Consider the following 23,970-nt stretch of genomic DNA (forward strand, 5'->3'; position numbering starts at 1 on the left):
GAGCATCTTCAGCTCAGGGTTCTGGGATTGGGTCCCACGTTAGTCTCCCTGCTTAGTGGCGAGTCTGCTTCTCCCTCTCCCTCTGTCCCTCCTCCCATTCCCCTCCCCCCATGTGTGCCTCACTCTTTCCCTCAAATAAACAAATCTTTTTTTTTTTCAAGTGTACTCTGAGAGAAGGACTCTCCCTGAGAAGTGGAGATAGTAAGGAAAGTAAGAGGCCAAAGCAGGGCAACTCAGACATATCGTCACATCATACAGAACAAAATGTGTCCAGTATGGGCATTCAGGACAGATGTTAAAGCATCAGGTTTGCAGAAGATAGAAACATAGTTAATATGGGACATCATTGTTATATCTTCCTATAGTAATCACCCAGTGCATTCAACTTGTTTGTATGGTTGGGGACATGGGAATTATGTCACTCTAACCTATATCTCTACAGTGCATCTCCAGCTATCTAATAACTATTCTTTTTTTTATTAAAAGATTTTATTTATTTATTTGACAGAGAGAGATCACAAGTAGACAGAGAGGCAGGGAGAGAGAGAGAGAGGGAAGCAGGCTCCCCGCTGAGCAGAGAGCCCGATGTGGGACTTGATCCCAGGACCCTGAGATCATGACCTGAGCCGAAGGCAGCGGCTTAACCCACTGAGCCACCCAGGCGCCCTCTAATAACTATTCTTAAAAGGCATTGCCCCACCAATACATCTGATATCTGGCAAAAAGTAATTATCTGAACATAATTTATAAAATGGAGCTAGAATTTTCATCTTAGATGCATAAAAATAACTTTAGACGCTGGAGAGAAAGCCCTTCATAATGATATCGTTTCCACAAAGAAGCCCTTCTGTGGAAATGGCACAAAAAATTCCACAGAAGGAAAGCAAAGCTGTGTTAGTGAGCCCAAAGCATGAAATGGGAAAAAGCAAGGGTCTAGATTCTAGCTCATGTGTAGCCATAACAGGGCAAAGTAATTTAGTAAATACTGATTGCATTACTCATCTCTTAAAAAACCTTTTGTAGTTGTCTTTGCCCTCACAGTATAATCCTAACAACATAAAATAATATAGAAGACATTTCATAACCTCCCCATCCACCATACACCATACCAGTTTACCAATTCAGTCCATTATTTGCCTTACATTTCAGATTTCAGCCATGAAGAATTCTAACATGACTTTGTAGTTTCCTGAAAATGCCATGTTCTCTCCTGACATTTGCTTCATGAGAATAGCAATGAACTTTTCTCTTTTCTGTTCTTCTGCTCCTAGCTCAACTTAGAATCCTACTGATTCCTGGGGCCTGAGCTTAGATGTTTTTTCTTTAACAAGCCATTTTTGACCTTCCATTTTACACTTGAGCTTGATGTATGATTTAATGGGCTAGATATAGAACATTGATGGTCTGAGGTTTAATTGCCTGCTTACAAATATCTTTCCCCAAATAGTCTGCAAGTTCCATGAGAATAAATTCTGTTTCTAATCACTGTTTAGTACCAAATATCAAAACCTTGAAGCTGGCACTGTAGGAGTACTAAATATTGTCACTTACTCCAGAAAAACTTGCTGGATCCTGGGGCAAGGCTAAATACCTCTGTTTGGTGTTCTTAAATTTCCTAGTTATCTCTCTTTCATTAAATACATTTTAGTGCTACTGTTTATGCAGGTGTCTCCTCCATTATACTTCAAGTTTTATAAGGAGGGAAACTATGAATCATTCATCTTTGTGTCTTTAATTTCAAACACAGTGGTACAATTTAGGTACTCAGAAATTGTATCTGTTATGACTGTTATTATCATTATTGTGGTAAATGTTTTTAATAGGTAGATGAATAAATGAACAAACAATGTAAAATAGGACATGATAGAATCTGAAGCAGGAATAATAATGCTGTACAGACTATGAAATATATGTCATGCCTCATTCTCATAGGGTTTTTTTCCCCAAGTACCAAGATAAAATGAAATTGTTCAGAAAATCACCAAAAGTGAATAAGATAAATAAGGCATTATTATAAAACCCACTAGGATAAACTGAAAGTGAGAGACTGTGATTGCTTTCAGTATTCATTGTACCTCACAATTTAGACTCTGCCTATTATAAAGTTACAGAAATTTAATCATGGTCATTTTTTTAAAAGATTTATCGTTATTAATTATCTTTCCTGCAATGACCAGAAAACCAAACCAGTGATGTCTGGACACTGATCTCAAGGCAATGATGTGTACAGCCATTGTGAGAACAAGATGTCTGATATATAGAAGGGATAATGTATATCACTTGGTGGCTGGAGGCTGGTTTTCACAATATAAATAATATTTATTTAATTTATTATATATATTATACACACACACATATATATTTATTATATAAAAACACATATTTTCAAAGGATTGGATTACAATAGTGTTCCACTTCACCCAATAACTTCATGCAAAAGAACTGAAAAAATATTCCAGGATGAATATTTTCTACTACTTCTCCAGAGGGGTTACCTGTGGTCAACTGAGCTGAAGTCAGATTTCTTCCCAAAGAGGGAAAACTCATTTGTTGTATGTCAAATAGCCAGCTAAAAGTACATATATGTGGGGAAATAACTCACAGACTAAAAATTACAGCAAGGAGCAACTGGCTAATTTTAAAAACATTTCTAAAGGCAAATTTTGATAAAGAAGGAAGAGAGCCCACCCACTTGTGCACTCTAAGGTGCACTATTAGGACCAAGAGCTTCACTCTTTGATGCTTGAACTTCACTGTTGGATGGGAGCATACCCAATGGGAAGATCTTCCCAAAAACTCTTCCTCTTTTCACTGTGCCCTCCTGCCACCTCTCTGTTGTCTATGGTGCTCACTTGACAGCACCTTACTGTTCTGCAGTCACCACTCAAGACAGAGTTAGACATGTGCTACCAGCTGTGTGGGGCTTTCAGGACAGGATGAAATGGTGGGTTGAGGTCATGGCAGAATAAGAAAAAAAAGTAAAGAAAAAGCAAGCAACCCTATGTAATAAAATTTATGGTATTTTTTAAGACTGTTCTTTTGGCCATCTTAAATTTTAAGGCAGGAAAAAGAAGGCACTTTTCAAATTTTCCTCTCATTACTTCAATGTATTAACCTACTTTGAATTCAGTCTCTCAGATGAACTGGTTCAACACCCAAGAGGCATTATTATCACCCAGTTCAAAAGTGTTCAACATATGGACATCATCAAAACCCAAACTGACTTTATGTTCCTCATTTCTAGTAAACAATTAAAGAAATCTAATCAAGACACATGCCTGTGTCGGGGGCTAGGAAATGCACCATTAAATGTACCATTGAGTTGTGTGCAGAGCTTGCAAGACTCCACAAACTCGTTTTAATTTTACACAGACAAATTGAAAGACCTAGTATCTTCATTAGGGTTCAGCTCCCATTTAAAGGCTACAACAACAACCCACGATGTCATGATGGAAAACAGAAGCTGCATCTTCAAATCACATCCATATTGGCATTGCACAACTGTAGCCTGATAGTATTGTTAATTAATTCTCGAAATGCACAGTAAGCCAAAGGGACAATTTGAGAAGAGTACTTGTCATTTAATTAGTAAATTAAGTTGTTGTTGTTGTTTTTAATCTCAAATGTTTCTCTATTAGTATGTACTGTAGGCCAAAAGCTCACACCAGCTGGATATTTTCAGGATAAATGGCTTTGCTTATTTCTTTCATTTATCAAGCCAGTAACTTTTCAGAAAGAGGTTGAGCTTGGGTGGTGGAAAGGCCAGGGAATAAAATCAGAGCAGAATGCTTCTTGTGGAGAATCTTATAGTTCAGGGAAGGAAGGAAGAGGAGGAAATTTCTATTTCCAGATACTACTCTGACATCAACAGCATAAAGTAATATAGCTTGAGGAGTTTTAGGACTTGTCTAGTCCAACACCTCTTTTCTTAGAATAAAGTTTTAGAGCTAAAAGAAGTTAAATGATATACAGGAAGTTGAGCACCTAGTTAAGTAGAATGGTTTGAACTATTACCCAGGTCTCCTGACTCCAAATATAGGGATTTTCAGATGTCTGTGTATTCAGAAAAAGTATACAAGGGTAACTGTAAGGGTGCAGATTAAGGCATGTGGAGTACATGTGAGGAAGACTTTCTAATTTAAACTACTATGTTAAAATCTTAGAATACTGAGATTTAACTGGATTCCATTTGGCTCTAATGTGTTACCAATTAATAATTCATATCTCTAAATGAAGAATTAGTCAGCTTGTTTCATTTCACATTCTCAGAGCAGTTTTGTCATTTTGGAGCAAGGTTCCATGAAAGTTTCTTAATATAATACTAGGATATGTCAGCTCAGTCTTAACTCATTTGTGCAGTGTCTCTATTTTCTTCTTAATTAAACACAGAAACTGCTGATTTGAGGACAAAAATAGAATATGATGAAGTCTGAGTTTCTTCCCAGAAAATATTTTGTCTTTGCCTCCAGATGTCAAAAGTAACACATTAGTATAATCCAGATGGGGGAAGCGATAAACAGCTGCCTCTTGCCCTTCCAAGAAGGCAACCATGGGCTGGAGAAGATCACTGATTACCCACCTGTTGGTCTAAGATACAGAAGCTAATATGAGATAAAATTACTCCAGCCAACTTGTTGCCTGAGCTATGCTGACCTCTCTGTGTGAATGGGTTTATAAAAGTTGAATATAAATTAATCAATTAAGCAAGTATTAATAACTATGAACTACTCAAAAAGATTGGGGCACTAAATATAAGATAGTTTTCCCTAAGCTATTATAATTAGTTTGGGGTCAAGAATTCATATATGCATAAAATATTCAATAAAATAATAAAAAATGTACTAAATATGTAAAGAGAAGGATATGATATAAGGGCACAAGGTTGGAGAACATTGGCAGATTATGTAATAGAAGAGCATGTGGAGACAAGCAAGGGTCAGGCTTTGCAAGCAGCTTCATTCTCACCACCAGCAGAAATGGGAGTCTTGTTATTCCTGTCTTTGCTGCCTGCTCAATCTTGACTGTACCTCCTAATGATCTGTGCAAGCTTCTCATCTATGTCTTTACTTGTGCAGGCCTCCAGGTTCTTATTTTAGAGTAAGTTGGAGGTGACTATTCAGTCAACTGGAGTCATCTGCTTTCTAGAGTCATATCTTCTCTAACTTCATGCCCTGATTCCAGCCCTGCAGCTCTATCTAGTGTCCAGGTCATCTCCAGTCTGACTTATCCACTGATGAGCCAATGATACCCATATAGACATTAATACTGACTATTAGTGAGGTACAAAGATAACTACTTTTGCTGCTTTCAAGTTCCTGCAGAAGCTATAGATAGGCTTATGATGAATTGTTCAATGTTGTTCCTTTTTTAAACTGTGTACCAATTGGCATTGTTTTGAAGCAAGATATTTTAACTAAATAATACCTAAGGATTCTTTTCATTTCTAAAGTACTATGATCTTGAGATCATTGGTAATTTGCATGTAAATAGATCCTTTTACATGATTGGATAGTATTTGTAATTTTTCTTGATGGCAGTCATGATGTACTAGGTAAAAGGAACTGCTGTAAATAGCTGGTAATTTAGTAATGTGGTGGCAAGGTGTGGGGGCAGGAGAAGCATTCTCTAGTCCTATAATTAGGTCTCAGTCTTTTAGTGAGCCTGTGCCTCTCAACTGTGAAGTTCACAAGGTTCCAGTTTTATTCCCAGTCTCCACTTAGGTGGGATAGGATGGCTAGATTGATCTGAACCTTGGTGTTTGCCTTCCCTCAGGACAGTTAAACTCTAGTTAACTACTGTTGACCCTTGAACAACACAGAGTTTAAGGTCAATGACCTCCCACATAGTCAAAAATCTGCATCTAACTTTTTTTTTTAAAGATTTTTTTTTTTATTTGACAGAGATCACAAGTAGGCAGAGAGGCAGGTAGAGAGAGAGAGGAGGAAGCAGGCTCCCTGCTGAGCAGAGAGCCCGATGCGGGGCGCGATCCCAGGACCCTGAGATCATGACCTGAGTCAAAGGCAGAGGCTTTAACCCACTGAGCCACCCAGGCGCCCCTGCATCTAACTTTTGACTCCCCAAAAACTTAACTACTAATATAGATGTTGACTAGAATCCTTGCTAATAACATAAATAGTAGATGAACACACATTTTGTATGTTACATATATTATATATATATAATATATATATATTATATGTATATTTGTATTCTTACAATAAAGTAAGCTAGAAAAAAAATGTTAAGAAAACCATAAGGGAGAGATAATACATTCATTTTACTGAGCTATATTTATTTATTTTTTTAAGATTTTATTTTATTTATTTGACAGAGAGAGATAGATCACAAGTAGGCAGAGCAGCAGGCAGAGAGAGAGGGGGAAGCAGGCTCCCCGCTGAGCAGAGAGCCCAGTGTGGGGCTCGATCCCAGGACCCTGAGATCATGACCTGAGCTGAAGGCAGAGGCTTAACCGACTGAGCTACCCAGGTGCCCCAAGTGAGCTATATTTATTAAAAAAAAAAAAAAAAAGAATCCCCTTATAAGTGGACCCATGCAGTTCAAACTTGTGTTGTTCAAGGATCAACTGCAGTTTCTTTTTTTTTAATATTTTATTTATTTATTTGACAGAGAGAGAGGTCACAAGTAGGCAGAGAGGCAGGCAGAGAGAGAGGGAGAAACAGGCTCCTCAGTGAGCAGAGAGCCTGATGCGGGGCTCGATCCCAGGACCCTGAGATCATGACCTGAGCCGAAGGCAGAGACGTAAACCACTGACCCACCCAGGTGCCCCTCAACTGCAGTTTCTCCAGAAAGCAGGCCTTGTTAAGAAAATGCTCAGGTATATTTCAAAATAGTTTCTTTCCCCTACCCCTGCTAGAAAGCATGAAGGGGTTACCTAGTCAAGCTCCTACTAATATGGGGTTCCCTTTCTGATTGGGTCCCCCTGGAGTTTTTATAAACTTTTTTTTGGAGTTGGGGTGGAGAAGGAGCATGCACACACATGAGCTAGGGAGAGGGGCAGAGGGAAAGGGATAGAGAGAATCCCAAGCAGGCTCCATACCCAATGTGGAGCCTGATGCCAGCTCGATCTCACAACCCTGAAATCATGACCTGAGCCAAAATCAATAGTTGGACACAATCAAATGAGCCACCAAGGTGCCTACCCCCACTTCAGAAGTTTTTAACTAAGAGTCATCCACATTGAATCTCCGCAACTCATCAGTTATAGTTCGGATTTCCCTACCCCGGCTTCTGCGGGCAACACTGCTCTGGTAACCCTTGACTTTTTGTATTCCTTGTCTGTCTCTTCAATCTTGGTAACTGTAGTTAGCATTGTTTCTTCACCTCTCTTACAAATCCAAGAAAAGTTGTTGATTTTTTTAGTTTGTTCATCTTTTAACTTGTTGTTAGGACAAAGTGGTGCCTTCCAACATCCTTACATAGAAGCTAAAAACTAAAGGGCTGGTTAGTGTTTGAAAACAGATTATTCTCATAATTATTTTAAACATGACTCCTGTGAGCTTCTTTACCCAATTGATTTGTGCTATTTCTTAATAAAACTTTTAACTAAGATAAACTTCTGATTAAAATGTCAGAGATTCTAATGTTGTTCAATTTGAATCAAAGAGGTTACTAAATGGAGAGCTTAGTATGCAGCTGAATTATGCTTTCCAAGCTTCTTGGCTTTATCATTCACTGAGGGATACTGGGGTCCCATTATCTGTTGTTAAATCAGGCAATGTACAGATTAAATTTTGATTTCAAATGCAAGTTCGGGCTCTGTTCTCCATTCCAGTAACTGCTACTAAGTCGTCACATATAAGCTCTTTATAACCTCCAGGCTTCATTGTTTCCATCTATAAAATGGAGGTAATGACACCTTTGTTTCTTACATTCTTTGATTATTGGGCAAGTGAAATGAGACAGTGCAAAGTGGGCTGCAAGTGAATAGGGGGGCCCAGATTAAGCATTACACTCCCATCTCTTTTTAGATTATTTTCCTAAAGTTCATGACATTCTGGTCATATGTCTGATATTAACACCTATGACATTGCATTATGCTTATTTATTCAGGCTGTTTCTGTAGTCTTTGAATTTCTGAGAGGCAGAAAAAAATGAACTATTTACCCTGTAACTATATAACAGCTGGCATAGTAGTTGGCATTTATTTGCTAACGAATGTTTATTGAAGTTTTCCCATAACAGGTGATATTTGAGTTGGGTATTGAAACCCAAGTAGTGTAAATCAAGGATAGTAAATATACATAATAGTCAGGAGAGACCAAGATATGCTGTGAGAACAAACAACCCCAGTACATTGGTGGCTTACCATCAATCAAAAGAAATGGGTTTTTCTCTACATCAACACAAAGTTTGATGCTGGTCCAAGTGACTTTTCCAGGGCAGCTGTCTCATATTTGTTGAATCAGCTAGCATGTCTGTTTGGGGCTGAAGCCATCTCCTTATAGCTTGTCTTGTAAACTTCACTAGCTTTCTTTCAATTCTTTCAACATCTCAAGCTCATTCCTACTCTAAAGCTTGACACATGCTTTCCTGTGTGGGATACTTTGATCTACACAAGGCTAATGCTTCCCCGTTCATGAAGCACCTCTTTAGTAAGGCCAGTCATGACAACACAAACACCCACACAGCAGCCTCACTTCACCCCATTGTTTGATCTTACTGATTTCATAGCACTTATTAATTTTTAATATATTATATATTTATATGTTTGCTTATCTTGTTCATTATCTCTTTCTCCCCCTCTCCTCTATATATTCTGAGGTACAAGCTTTACCAAGCAGGAACTTGATCTGTTTTGTTCACTAATTTTGCCTCAGGAACTAGAATAGTACCTGGCAGCTAATAAGTAATTAAACAATATTTTTAAGTGAATTAATTGTTTGCAAAAGCAAGACATACTAGAGAATTCTAAAATTACAGAATACCAGGAGGCTTCAAAGGGGTACAAACTTTTTCTGTCATGGTCCGGATAGTAGATATTTTAGACTTTACAGGCCAGATGGTCTCTGTCACACCATTTAACTCTGCACTAATTCTGCCATTGCAACTCAAAAGAACCTGTAAACAGCATGTAGATGCCTGGATATAAATGTATTACAACAAATTGTATTTACAAAAACAGGCAGTAGCTGGATTTGGCTTGGGGACATAGTCAACTGACCCCTGCTTCAGAGCAAGGTGAAAGTCTGAGGAGCTTGGACCCCAGAGAATTTTTAAGAGGCTACTTGGATTCAAGTTCTGGTTCTTCCACCAACCTCTCCAAGCCTCCAAATCCTCTTTTGTAAGATGAAACTAGTTATAAAAAACACCATACCTCAGAATTAAGTGGGGTCACACAAAAGTGCTCAATACAGTGCCTAGCACATGGTAAAACACAATAAATATTCACATTATATTTAGGAACAAGTTCCTATGAAAACATTACCACAATAGAGTAAGTGACAAACAATGATGGGGATGGAAATAAGAACAAAGAAGAGCAGATGTAATTAGGAAATCTGAGTGAAATTGGTGGGGACTACGGCATGAGTTAATGATAATGGTATCCTGTATACGTTCCTTCAGACTAGAACAACCTCCTGCACTTCTTATTCACTCTTTAGCTTATTCACTCTTTAGCAGCCAGCTCCAATTCTATACCTCTGAATTGTCTTTCAGATTGCTCAGCAGAATTAATCATGTAACTAAACACAATATAAAGTCTGGGCCTTTTTTTAAATTTCTGCTCTCTATTTAGCTGTTGACCCATTTGTCTTCCTCAGTACATTATAAAACCTTTAAGATCAGGATACTGTACCATTTTTGTCTTTGTTAATTGTATTCTTCATTACATTTAGTACATTTAATTGCACATATTTCATAAATTTTTATGGAATGATTGAATGAGACAATGATTGATTTTTTGAAGTACACAAGTTCTAATTCCATTTGCTAGAGTCATCATAAATAAAATATCCACAGACCAAACACTGTAGATCATAAACAGTGTTTTGCTAACTTGACTTCTGCTGTATCCCCAGCATCTGCTTGCAGTGATGCAGCATCATGTTGGCCAGTCATATGTCATTCCATTGGGATATGTCTCTTTCCAGTCCCCATATCCCACCCCACAAAAACCCCATCACCTGCCTTATGTGAGACTTGGAAACATAAAAACATAAAAATAACACAAAGATCCCCTCTTATGTATGATAACTAATGGGAACAAAATGTCTTGGATGAAATATTACTGGCAAAATGAGGTATAGCCAGATGTTGTGTAATGCAAGACCCACCATAAAATGATGAAGAACTCTACTCTGAGTCAGACAGACTTGTTTCCAAGAGAAATGTTTATTTTGAAAAAAAGATCAAATAAATAATTTTTAAAATTAAGTATATTTTTTAGAGATTCTGAATTCACAAAAGCAGAGGTATTTTCCCCCAGCAGTTTAAAAAGTTTAGACTATGGCAACTAAAACATTGTAAAATAAGTTGTTATGTTTTGTTTTATTTTGTTTTCAGAGAGAAATTTTAAAAAGAAGATTACATCAATAAAGATTATTTTAACATTTTTTAATCATTATAAAAATTATATATACCTGTTTTGGATTACAATCATACCTCAGAAATACTGTGGGGTTCATTCCAGACCACCACAATAAAGTGAATATTGCAAGAAATCAAGTCAAATAAATGTTTAGGTTTCCTAATGCATATAAAAGTTACGTTTACACTATACTATAGTCTATTAAATGTGGGATAGCATTATGTTTAAAAATACAATGTACATGCCTTAATTTAAAAATACTTTATTGCTGGGATGTCTGGGTGGCTCAGTTGCTTGAGCATCTGACTCTTGATTTTGGCTCAGGTCATGATCTCAGGAATAAAGGATCGAGCCCCATGTTGGGCAACTCACTCAGTAGGGAGTCTGCTGGAGATCCTCTCTCTCTATACCCCTCCCCTTCGTGTGCTCACTCACTTTCTCTAAAATAAATAAATATTTACTTATTTTAGCAATACTTTATTGCTAAAATATGCTAACCATCACTAAGATTTCAATGAGTCATAACCACTGATCACAAATCAGCATAAAAACATAATAATAATGATAAAGCTTGAAAAAAGGCATGAACTGCCAAAATGTGACAGACATGGAGTGAGCAAATGCTGTTGAAAAAAATGGTGCCAAACAGACTTGTTCAATGCGGATTTGTCACAAATCTTCAATTTGTAAAAAAAGCAATGTCTGTGAAATACAATAAAGCACAATGCGATAAAATAAGGCATGCCTGTATTTGAAAACTACAAAGCTATAAAGATGAAAATAAAATTTGGTCCTAGTCTTAATAGCCAGAACTAATTATGGTTACCATTTTTTATATACTTCCTTTTACTCTGTATGCTTAAATAGAACAAGTTTCTTTTTATTTCATTTTTAAGGATGAAAGTCGAGGAAGTTGTATTTCCTTGTAGACTTCCACCTCAGGCCTGAGTTTTGAGTCTTACTGTCCTAAAGAAAGAGAGATTTGATTTTGCTATGGAAAAAAAAAAAAACAATACAAACAAAAAAACAACAACAACAAAAAAAACACCAAGAATCTATATCTGTTTCCCATTCAAGATTTCTGGAGCCCATTTAAAAAAACCAAAAAACCAGTTTTTGTAAAAACCTGGTTTTTGGTTTGGGCTTGCCACAGGTTTTAGAAAGTAAGAATCCATAAGGAAAGAACAGATTTTCCAAATTTCTTCAACTACTAATTAGCTTGTCATGACCTAGGCCTGGTGGTCTAGATCACAGAGTTCAGTTATGTTCCAGGAGAACTCAGTATATAAATTACAGTCATGGACATATTACCTCTCATAGTTTCACTGACTGTGGGGAGAAGGAGATAGACTAGAAGTTTAAAAATGAATGTTCTAGGGGTAGCCTGTGTGGCTCAGTCAGTTAAAGATCTGATTCTTGATTTCAGCTTAGGTCATGATCTCAGGGTTGTGAGATTCAGCCATGTGTTTGGCTCTGCACTGAACCTGAAGCCTGCCTGGGATTCTCTCTTACCTCTCCTTCTGTCCCTGTCCCACCCTACCACCCCAGTCTCTCTCTCAAAAAAAAAAAATGAATAAACAAACAAACAAACAAAAAACAAATGTTCTAGTCATTCCCCATCCCTACTTCAGGACCAGATAGGTGAATTTTGAAATACCTAAAGAGGTATGAAGGAATCTCAGAATATTACTGTAGGTACAGTAGTCTCCCCCTTATTTGTGGTTTCTTTTCAGTAGTTCCAGTTACCCCTGGGTCAACCATGGTCTGAAAGCAGATGATCCTTCTTCTGACTTATAGTCAGAAGGTCAACAGCAGCCTAATGCTACCTCACAGTGCGTGTGTCATTCACCTCACTTCATCTCATCATGTAGGCATTATGTAATCTTACATCATCGCATGAAGAAGGATAAGTACAGTACAATAAGATATTTTGAGAGGGGGAGAACACATTCATGTAACTTTTATTACAGTGTATTATAATCGTTCTATTTTATTATTAATTATTATTGTTATACATAGGATTTCAGGCATCCACTGGAAAGGGGTCTTGGAACATATCCCATGTGGATAAGGAAGACTGCTGTAGTACACTTACCAAGGATTATATAGGAAAGCTAAACACAAACGAAGATTTTGGCTTTGAGTTGCATCTAACATAGCATGGAGTGTGAGGTAGTAGCATGAGGCATTTAGTATTGAGGCTGAAAACATACCATCATCCTTGGCTTTACCTGGTGTTTAAGGGAGCAATAAAATTAACCTCTCCCTTTGAAGATATATAGAAAATATGGAAATACATGGGGTAGATTAGCATGCACCTAACATGAGAAGAAAGAGGTTGCAAAGGCAGATGCACTTATAACTGAAGCAATGATGGGACCACAGTCATTGATGATATGACTAGCAGATTGCCCCAACAGCAAAAAAAGAGCAAATTATATTTCATGGGGCCCCCTTTTAGGAAATGAGTCATTGCAGAGCATGGACCGGTGAAAGTCAGAAGATTTTTCAAGGATACGAAGCCCTTTATCCTCCTATTTCTCTATATATCCAGCACCATGTTGGACAAGAACATGTATGGGATTGGAAAATGGAGCATTCATGCCCCAGAGACAAATGAGATAGTAATATCTGTCAAGTTGAACATAAATTATTGCTTTCTAGTATAGTGGGCCTTGTGAATGATATAATATTGAGTATGGGAAATAATGAAACTTACTTCCATTTGCATATTATAGTGTGATTAAATTAAATCTGCTATATGCATGCAGTTTTCAAAATTGAAGACATACTGTATGTTCTTCATTATATATTGGTTTTTCACTTATTATTATATTATGATCATTTCTACCTTGTAATTACATATGTCATCAAAATAGCATTTTCAGTAACTGCAATATATGCAATCATATAGCTATATTTTGATGTATTAATTGACTGTCCTGTTTCCCAGGTTGTATGTACCATTTGCCAGAATAACTGTCCCTATAAATGCTCTGTGTATAAATATTTTCCCAGTTATTGATTCTTTTATTAAGGATAGAGCCCAAAGGATGATCTCTAAAAGTGGCTCTTCCTAAACAGTCTTGTGGAAGAACAAGAAACCTCACAACAACAGAGGCAGCTAGGTCCTTAGTTCTAGTTTAAAAAAAAAAAAAGGAAGGATAGTGTCCTAGAATGGGTGTAGGAAGGACTCCTTGGTCAAATAGTATGAACATCTTAAATGACTATTGAAACACATTGCTAAATTGCTTCCTTGAAAGAAATTTACGTTTTGTTTACATTTTATACCCTTAGTAATAGAATATGAAGTTGATCACTACACCATATACTTACCAAAATGAAGAGTCTATATGTGTATCTTTTTCTCCTGTAGTTGCCTCACAGTAGGGTCTAATGAATATTGGTTGGATAAAAAAAAGCAAGGTCACAGGCAGCTGTGTAGCTCGGTTAGTTAAGCATCTGCCTTCAACTCAGGTCATGATCTCAGTGTCCAGGGATTGAGCCCCATGTCCGGCTCCTTGCTCAGTAGGGTATCTGCTTCTCTCTCTTTCCCTCTGCCCCTCCCCACCCCTCAAGCTCACTCGCTCTGTCTTAAATAAATAAATAAATAAAATCTTTAAAAAATAAATTAATTTAAAAAGCATGCTCATTTTACTTTAATCTACATGCCTTTATTACCAACAAAATTCCTTATTTTGTTCTTTAGTGCTGATTTTTCTTTTTCTCTTTTCTATTATTTATTGTTCGGAAACTTTATTTTTCTTCATGGCTTCAGCTGAGTCCCCTCTTTCTCATACTCATTCCCGTTTTTGAGTAGTTGCTCAGATAAAACTTCTTGTCACCTCTTTTCTGTAAGTTTAAAATCCTCCTGAAGTGAATTTTAATTTTTATATTCATATTCATATTATTATTTATTTCGTGTTTTTATGAGATAATGAGGCAGTGTGGTACACTGACTTTGGATTCAGAAAACCTGGCTGAATCGTGGTTCTGGTATATTCCCAATTGTGTGCCTTTGGGCAAAACTCCTCCTTTTTGTGTTAAAGTTAACTCATGTTTTAGTAACTCATCTATAATACACATATTGATAATTACCTTAATGTGTGCATGCATACAATTTTGTAAATATCTCTTGAGTGTGTATTATGGACCAGGCATGCATTAGGTGCATTTACAGGCATGCTTTAGATGATGCTTAGTAATTGTCAAATGGACAAACCAAAATGGAAGCACTAGAATAACCTCTGAGAAACCATATATTTTACATACAATGTACACTTATATTCCATGGTCGCACTTCTGAACACCATTAAGAAGATAGTCATTTTTCTTGCTTTCTCATTGGCAAAGATATGCTTTGCTGAAGCAGCCATACTCTCTCTCACTGTGAGATTTTTCAGTTTGTGGGTTAGTTGGCTTATGAGTCCACTATCAAGGAAGAAGCAGAATTAACTGACCCAGAAAGAGACCCAACCTCTGACCTTGACTTCATTAAGTTTGTGTGCTGACCACTCAGGCTGACCAGTAACAGAAATTTTGCCCATTCAGCTGATGTGCCCCTAGGATGTCTATTTCCAAGAATATCTGAACCCTGATAACTATTTCCCAGAATCTCCCCACCCCTGGAGAGAACAATGTGGAAGTCACAGTCAAACTTAATGCATTTCTATTTAGGGATTTAATGTCTGGCAAAAAATAATATCTTTATCATTTATTTAATACATAAATGGTTCTTATTCTTGTCTGATTTCCCAAAGCTTAGCAAAGTAAAGGCCATCCATTAATCACTTTGTCCTTCAGTGAAGTGCAGCCATCTAGTCTGTGAGGACTATAGCTTCATCAGTGAGGCCTGTGGGCTGACTCAATAAAAACTTGGAACTGGTCCTGTAAAGGGCACTATAATTGGTGTTTCTTGCAGATACAGATGATGAAATGGAAGCAACAAGAGACAATTTTCCCCTTAGATGTAGCAACATTATTAGGTATGGAAGGGAACCTACAGGTTTATAGTAGAAGTGGCAGGTCCCAGCATGAGAACCCCTGGGGGCTCTTTATGCTGACATATCTAAGGTTCTAATAAGCGGTATCTGTATTACTTCAATCTTAATTTATCTAAAATAGAAATTATTATCCTCCCCCAGCCCAAATTTTGTTGCTTTTAGTTTCCATCAACTATATTATGCTCCAGACTTCAAGCTGTGAAGGCCGGGTGGTCTCTGATATACCTTTCCCTGTTATCTCTGATATTCACTGGTCAGCATATGACTTAAGCCTGTCAGTTTCTCTGCATCCCCTTGTTGTCTCCTTCACTAATGTCTGTTCAACTTGAGATGAGATTACTTCCAGCAGTCTTATTAACTGGCCCCTTCAGGCCACAATCATCCCACATATCATCCCTTTTATAAATAAATATCCTCAAATGCCCTTGCCCTTCCTCTATACTTTCACTTGAGAGATAAGACAACTTTTCTAACACCCACAACTTTATTTTTCTTTGGCTCTCAAAGGCAAACACAATGTAGTATCAACTCTTTTGTCTTATCTCTAGCTATTTCTCAAAATCTTTCTTCTCCTATGGTTAGCTGTGTTCCTTCTCTGCCAGCCCTTCACCAATGAGTCATTTTACTTGTTCTTCCCACTGAAAGTTCAAACCTTGTTTCCTTCAAATTCCTGTTCCCATATTGAAAAGACCCATATTAGCTGAGTAAATAGCCCCACCTGGTCTTGTGGAGCTTTCATTTTGATAACTAAAGAAACTGTTGATACATGTACACTGCCCAAATCTCAGTTTTCCATGCTGCTGTGTTCCTTTCTCTGGCTGCTGGAGACAGTGACAGCTGACAGTTCTCAGCTTAGTCTCTCTCTATGACTGTCTTTGGTTGAGTAGAGTGTTTTTATCCAAAGTCATGGGGGGGGGAGGGGGAAGCTCACTTACAGTGGCTGGTTGATATAGGGGAAAGACCTTTGCTATTAAAAAGTAAGGTCATAGTTTGGACTTCAGGAGGGCCAACTTATCTTCATTTTCAAGTCACACTGACCATCGTTTCTACTTCATTCCTAGTGAGACCTTGAAGGCCTAGACATTCACTGCTTTTATGCCGTGTCTGGCCCATGCTCTACTTGGGTATGAGGTTATTCATATGGAGGACTGGCATCCATAAGACTGCCTCCATAATATTCCATGTTGCCATTCCCCTCTGAGATCTGCCACATCAAAGTGTTGCTATTTCCACTAGAACCTCAAAGTAAACCTTTTGGATCATGAAGATCTTGTCCTTCTCATACATAATCACAAGACAAGAAAGAAACTTATGGAAAGATAAGTCATAATGAAGTGTATTCTTCACTTTTTTTTTTTTTACCATTATGATCCTTGAAAATGGAGAATAAAGGAAAAAAGAAATAAATTGTGATATAAGCAATAAAGGTAATTTAATGTAGTATTTTAGTCATTATTAAACATTTTTGTACATAACTTCCCAATTTGGAGATAGATACCAAAAGCACTAATAATGACTTAAAATGAATTCTTCCAAACAGGAAGAAAGAACAATGGACAAAATTTAAGTTTTTGAGATCAAATTACCAAGAAATTTCATATCCACAGAACCAGATTTTGTAGTTTTGGATGGCCACCTTATAAATAGGAAGACCATATGTCCTGGGTTGCTAGGAATAGTTTGGGTTTATACCTGCTATTCCAGAGTAACTATTAATAGCATTTTCATTTTAGAATATTGGGTTGAGATCCACATAACATAAAATTAACCATTTTAAAACGTACAATTCAGTGGTTTGTAGTACATTTACAGTGTTGTGAAACCATCACCTCTCTCTAGTTCCAAACATTTTCATTGCCCCCAAAGGAAATCCTATACCCATTAAACAGTCAATCCCCATTCCTCCCACCCCCAACCCCTGGAAACACTAATCTTGCTTTCTGTCTCTATGAATTTACCTATTCTTGATGTTTCATGTAAGTGAAATCATACAATATGTGGTCTTTAGTGTCTGGTTTGTTTCACTTACTACAGCATTTTTGAGGTTCATCTACATCTCAGCATGTATCAGTACATAGTTTCTTTTTATGGCTAAATAATATCCATGGTATGGATAGATCCCATTTTATTTATGCCTTCATCCATTGGTGGGAATTTGGATTGTTTTCTACTTTTGGTATTGTGATTAGTGCTGCTATGAACATTATTGCACATGTATTTGTTTGATTTATTAATTTTCCTGCAAAGTGTATGATGTTATTTGTCACAGAAATGCTTAAGTAATATTTCATCATTAATGTGAATGATTAATTTTGTCGTTTGTCAAAAGGAAAAATATAATGCTAAGATTGGTCCATGGTTTATTCACTTTCTCAGAAGAAAGGGACAATAGTTTACATTTAAGAATCTTAGACCGCTATGAGGAAAAAATTTTACTTTAAACATTCTGCTGCATGTGAACCATCTCCTTTCAGATTTCACATATACTCTGTTCTTCTAGCCTATCTTAAGATCATTAAGCTCGTTTGAAGCTTTCCAAATGTGGATGGTATAACGTTCAAATTTAAGAGTGATCCTCTCTTTTCCATGGAAAACTGTCTATACTTCAAGGAAATAGAATCTACATGTTGCTTTCTTATGTCTAGTTGGTCCATCAAGTCATTTTCTGTTGCCTTTGATGTTCAAGAAGTTTCAAAAGATTTCTTGATCTAGAAGGAAGCTTTTGCCAACTGCAGAGAAGCATTGCAGGTTTAATTTGGTTGAAAAGAGCATCAACATTAGCTTCCTTCTATTGAGATTCCCTCTGATTAAGTAGGCTTGTGTAAGAATTTCAGCCCTATGGACCTTTGACTCTTTATGGATTTTGTTACTATGGTGGATTCTTAATCTTAGACTACATCAACTGTGTAAAGAATTAAGGCATTCCCTCAAACTCAGAGCAAAATTGATTAGTGTATAAACAAGAAGGGAAAATAGAAAGATTTTGGGTCTCAGTGATTCTGGCTGAGAATTAGAAGGAATTTGATAGTTGTTTTATCTTCAATCTCCTTTGCTCGTGTTGATATAACATTAGGATTATCAAAAGTACATTATGATTAATAAAATTGTATGAAAATCAGTTTAAACACTTAAAGCTCTTTGCAATCATCTAGGGGTGAGGTAGGTAGAATACTTTTCTCATATCTTTTTTCTGTTCTCCCAAGAGGAATTTTAAGAAGGTTCCTTACACATAGCAAATGCTCAATAACTACACTTTGAATTGAATTAATATTCTTTAAAATCTTTCATCTCCCTCCATTTATGGGTGCTTTAAGTCTTCTAAAATAAAACCAAAGTACAAATGTAGGTTTATTATGGGAAAAATTCTATAAGTGGAATAGATTAAAGATTTTGAAAATCTTGTCAGTCTTAGCCATTAGAAATTTTCTACTCTCTGTCTATGGGAAGAGAGAGAGACAGGAGGGGATAAATTTGTATTTCTGTGTCTCCATTTCATCTTCTACCAGATGGAGGCAGTGATAGCTAATCCATAGGGCCATTGAAGTATTATAATATCTATAAAATTATGAGGCACACTGTGTAGCATAAGTTTAGTCTTAATAAAGTCTTTTCTGACCACTTGAGGATGAGAATTGTGGGATAGAAAATATTTTATCTTCTGTTTTGTTTTGTTTTTAACAAAAACAAAACCCAAGGGAAAAATGTAAATATAAATGTTTTCAAACTATAAGAAGACATTTAAAGAGTGTTAAATTCTACTCACAGAGACTAATCTCATGTATAAATGCCCTAAGTTCTAGCTTTTGAATCTGTTTCAGTTCCATCTCTTATTGTGAAGTGAAGTTGGAGTAATTTAAATCTTTTTTTTATAATGTCTGCCATGTGACATAACCAGTGTAAGCAAGTAAACTTGAACAGTTTACTGATTTATATATTAGCATAGATAAAATTCTTCCTTGTCTTTCCAGAATGTCAGTGTAGAGGGAAGCAAGAGAAAATATTCTGAATTTGTATTACACTTATTTATCCTGTCATTTAAAGTAAAAAATATAAAGCAATCTCCACAAGATACTCACTTTTTATAAGTAAGGTAACCATAATCAAAGCTGTGATAGTACAAACTACTGATTAATGTTTTATACACATATAATTGATTTTATATATACATCAAGAATAGATCTCTCTTAAAGGTGTCTGTTCATCGCCTAAGCTCATAGGACATTATATAAAAATCAGAAAATGAATTTTCTGATGTCTAAGAAGACTATATCTGTGGTAGGAACCAGAATGCTCAGGTGGGCCATCACTGTCTCCTCTCCATGAATGTATGTTACAGGATATGCCAAATTGTTATTAGCAGGTTGTTTGGAGGACTGGAATCAGAACATTTTAGATATTTCAAGATTGATCTTCTCTTGATGCAGGGATAAGAGTTCCCACGTCTGGGAGGCAGGGTGTCTCTCCCTGAACAATGCTTACATGGCTTTTGATCAGTTGGATTCTTTTAATTTCTGTTCACTGTTTTCTTCTATACTGGATATAACATAGTAAATTAGGTTACTAGATATCTACTTATTAAATCACATTTTGCTCCTACTTTCTCTAAATTAGAGTTGTGTGTTTATCCAAATGATTTAGTCACAAATTATAGTCCCTAGAGATAGATAATAAAATACAATGTGCATAGATAGTATCTCTTCAGTTTTCTGAGAACAAATTTATTTTCAGTGCTGAAGAGTGGGGAGTAATACCCTTACCTCAGATATTGTCCCTAAATACAACTAAAACAGCTTGACTGAAGTGTATACACATGATTCAAGGTTTTATAACTTGATATTCTGTCCTATAAATTTTAAAACCACTTTTTATGTAAATTTTAGGTGGTAAGTGCTCCATAGAGCAAATTGGGTATCTGGGGCACCTGGGTGGCTCAGTGGGTTAAAGCCTCTGCCTTCGGCTCAGGTCATGATCTCAGGGTCCTGGGATTGAGCCCCACATTGGGCTCTCCGCTCGGCGGGGAGACTGTTTCCTCCTCTGTCTCTGTGTGTGCCTCTCTGCCTACTTGAGATCTCTGCCTATCAAATAAATAAATAAAATCTTTAAAAAAAATACACAAATGCAGATTAAGCCCCTCAGTCTTTAAAATGCTCTACCACTTTGAGCACTTAATTATGCAGATATTTTTGAGGGATAGCTATGCAAATCTCGCTATTAGCTAGCCTTAAAAAATTAATTTCTCTCACTACCAAGCTTCTAATTTATCAATTCTAATTAAATATTAGTTTCTCCTCACCTTAGTTGCTAAAATATGGAGCTCTAATCATTGAATCTTTACTTTTTCTTACTCTTTCTACATTCTTTTGACCCCTATTTTCTTTTTCCTCTTTACCTCTCTTCCCTTCCCTAATAAAATATTGGTTAAGATTAAACAACAGACTAAAGGAATGTGAGAAATAACTTAAGTTCAGAAATACAAAGTTACAAATATGGATAATGACAGAAAGAGATGAGTAGCCAACAGTATGAAGGTATTGCTGCCATCACTGTAGTTTCTCTGCTGTGCACATCTGCACCCACCCTTTCTGCCTTGCTACCTGCTACTTTCCTTAATCCTCTCCTGTGCCTAAGACTGATCTCTTCACTTTCTCAAGAAATCCCATCTTTTCTCCTAGTTGTCCATTGCTCCAAATTTCCAGTCTCTTTTCTTCACTATCCATGTCCCCTCTGCGGTGGATTTATTCCATTTTTTAAAATGGTCTCCTGCCCTTGAAGTTCCTCCAGCTGTTGTTCCAGGATTTTTCTTGAATCCTCCTTTCTCACACTGTATGTCTACTCTGTCAGGAAATTGTTAGCTTTGTCCTAAAGATGTATACAAATCCCACTACTTATCACTTATTTCACCTCATCACCTTAAAAGTAGCTATCCTATCAAGTGAAAATCAGAATTCATCTGGATTGTTAGAATAGCCTCCCACCAAATTTCCTGCTTCCTTATGGCCTATTACTAACAGAGTAACAAATATAATCTTTTCAAAACTCAAGTCAAATCATAGTCATGTTCTGGGGCGCCTGGGTGGCTCAGTGGATTAAGCCGCTGCCTTCGGCTCAGGTCATGATCTCAGGGTCCTGGGATCGAGTCCCGCATCGGGCTCTCTGCTCCACAGGGAGCCTGCTTCCTCCTCTCTCTCTGCCTGCCTCTCTGCCTACTTGTGATCTCTCTCTCTGTCAAATAAATAAAATCTTTAAAAAAAAAATCATAGTCATGTTCTGAAGAAAACCCATCTATGCTTTCTAGCACATGCCCAAATCATTACTGTGGTTAGTATGACTCTGCCTAATCCAAGGCCTCTGGTACTCTCTCTCTCTTCTACTTCTTTCCAGCTTGTTCCACAAACCTCATCTCACTCTTTCTGCTATTCTTTAAATATTTCACACACATTCCACTAGTGTGTTGGTACTTGTTTTCCCTCACATGTTTCCTGGCTCCCTCCCTCACTTCAATAAGGCCTTCGTGCCAAGAACACCTTTTCAGTGTGATCTGTTGCAAAACACCCCAACTAAAATTGCAAACTCTCAGACAAACTTGTCATCTGCACTTCTTGGTTTTTCTCAGTTGCACCTGTTATTATCTGCATAACAATTTGACATGCTATAAATATACATATGAAACCTAAATTTTTCCTTTCTTTCCTCCTGCTAGGGTTTAAAATCTATGAAAATGAGTGCTTTCGTTTGTTGACATATTTTGTCTTGTTTTGTTTCATGGTTGTGTTTACTTCTGTAACCATTGTCCTTAAGAGAGTTCCCAGTATTTAGTAGGTGCTAATTATTTGTTGGATAAAACAATGAATCATTCAAAAATTATTTAGAAAGGAGAGATCCTCAAAAGAAAGACTCATGATGGTTATATATTAAAAGAAAGCTGATATTGTTTAAACTGAGCTAATAAAGTTTAATACACCAAGCCAAGTAACTCAGAGACATGCATCATCTACTCTCTTGTCGGAAACAACTTCTACTTCATATTGTTCATGTTAAGTCATTTTATACTGGTTAATTTTATCTCAAGTTTTACCTTGTCAGCCTGTGGGACCATTTGTAGAAGGAACTCTACTCTTCTGTTTTCTTAGTGCTAATAGAACGCTGTAGGCATGGTAGATTCTCATTAATTATGTGGTGATTAATAGAGAATTTGGTTAATATTAAAATGCATAATATTTTCCCCCATCCTTGACAAGCCATATCACCTGACTGCCTTAACAGTGTCTGCTTTGTGAAATCTTTGGTAATTTGAGGGAATAAAATTCATTGAAAGAGAGCCACACCTGCGGCAGCTGGGTGGTTCAGTCAGTTAAACCTCTGCCTTTGGCTCAGGTCATGATCCTAGTCCTGGGATGGAGCTGGGTGCATCAGGTTCCCTGCTTGGTGGGGAGCCTACATCTCCCTCTTCTTTTGCCCCTCCCCCACTCATGCTCTCTCTCAAGTAAATAAATAAAATTTAAAAAAAGACTCACACTTTATGGTAAATAGGAGTTAGTAACTGCAAGAATGACAGACATGATGATTTTAAATATAGTCTGTCTTTATCACTGCTTATCTCTGTACTCCATTAAGATTTAAGTTTGGCTGAAATGTCTGGTGTGGCCTTTGTAAGTGTGTCCAGTTTTCATTATCCTTCATTCTGTTTGGTAGTTTCTCCTTTGCCTGCAGAATCTTCCACTGCATGTAAAAGAGAAACCTAAGGATCATGTGAAGTACATCAATTTGTAGCTAAAACTAAAAGGGGGAAAAATCTAATTTCAAATGTAAACTTGTGCCAAACACAAATGGACAAATGGAAGCTTGAAACTAAATAACAGAATGTAGAGGAAGAATGATTTATTTCCAATTCTGAAAAAAATACACAAAGGAAATTGTTTATCTTTGTGGAACATAATTCACAGGGTCACATTAATTTTCCAATACTTGCCAGTCCCATCACTGAATCTTCATTTGCCATAAAGTGTATGAAATAGCATAATCTGATTGTGTTTATGTTTAGTCTTATGAATAGAAACTGTGCATTTACATATAATAAAAGGTTGATACAACTAATTTGTCAACCAAAAAAACAAAAATCTTTATATTAGGTTTTTATATCTTTGCCTGCTTAAAGATTATTAAAATAATGACAAAGAGTCTAAAGCAGAATTCTTGTTTGGAAATAAAATAAAATTGTCTCATAAATGTTATCTAATATTAAGCAGATGATTGTTGCTGTTTTGTTTTACTGGGTGTATGCTTGCATTTAATATCATGCTACAGATAAAGAATTCACAAGAAAAGGATCTAAAGGTAAATGATCTAATTGTGAAAGCAGAGCTAATTTTACAATACGGCTAAAACAAAATTTGATGGTGATCAAAAATATGAAAATGG

This window comes from Meles meles, chromosome 12, assembly GCF_922984935.1.
Source record: "Meles meles chromosome 12, mMelMel3.1 paternal haplotype, whole genome shotgun sequence".
Lineage (NCBI taxonomy): Eukaryota > Metazoa > Chordata > Mammalia > Carnivora > Mustelidae > Meles > Meles meles.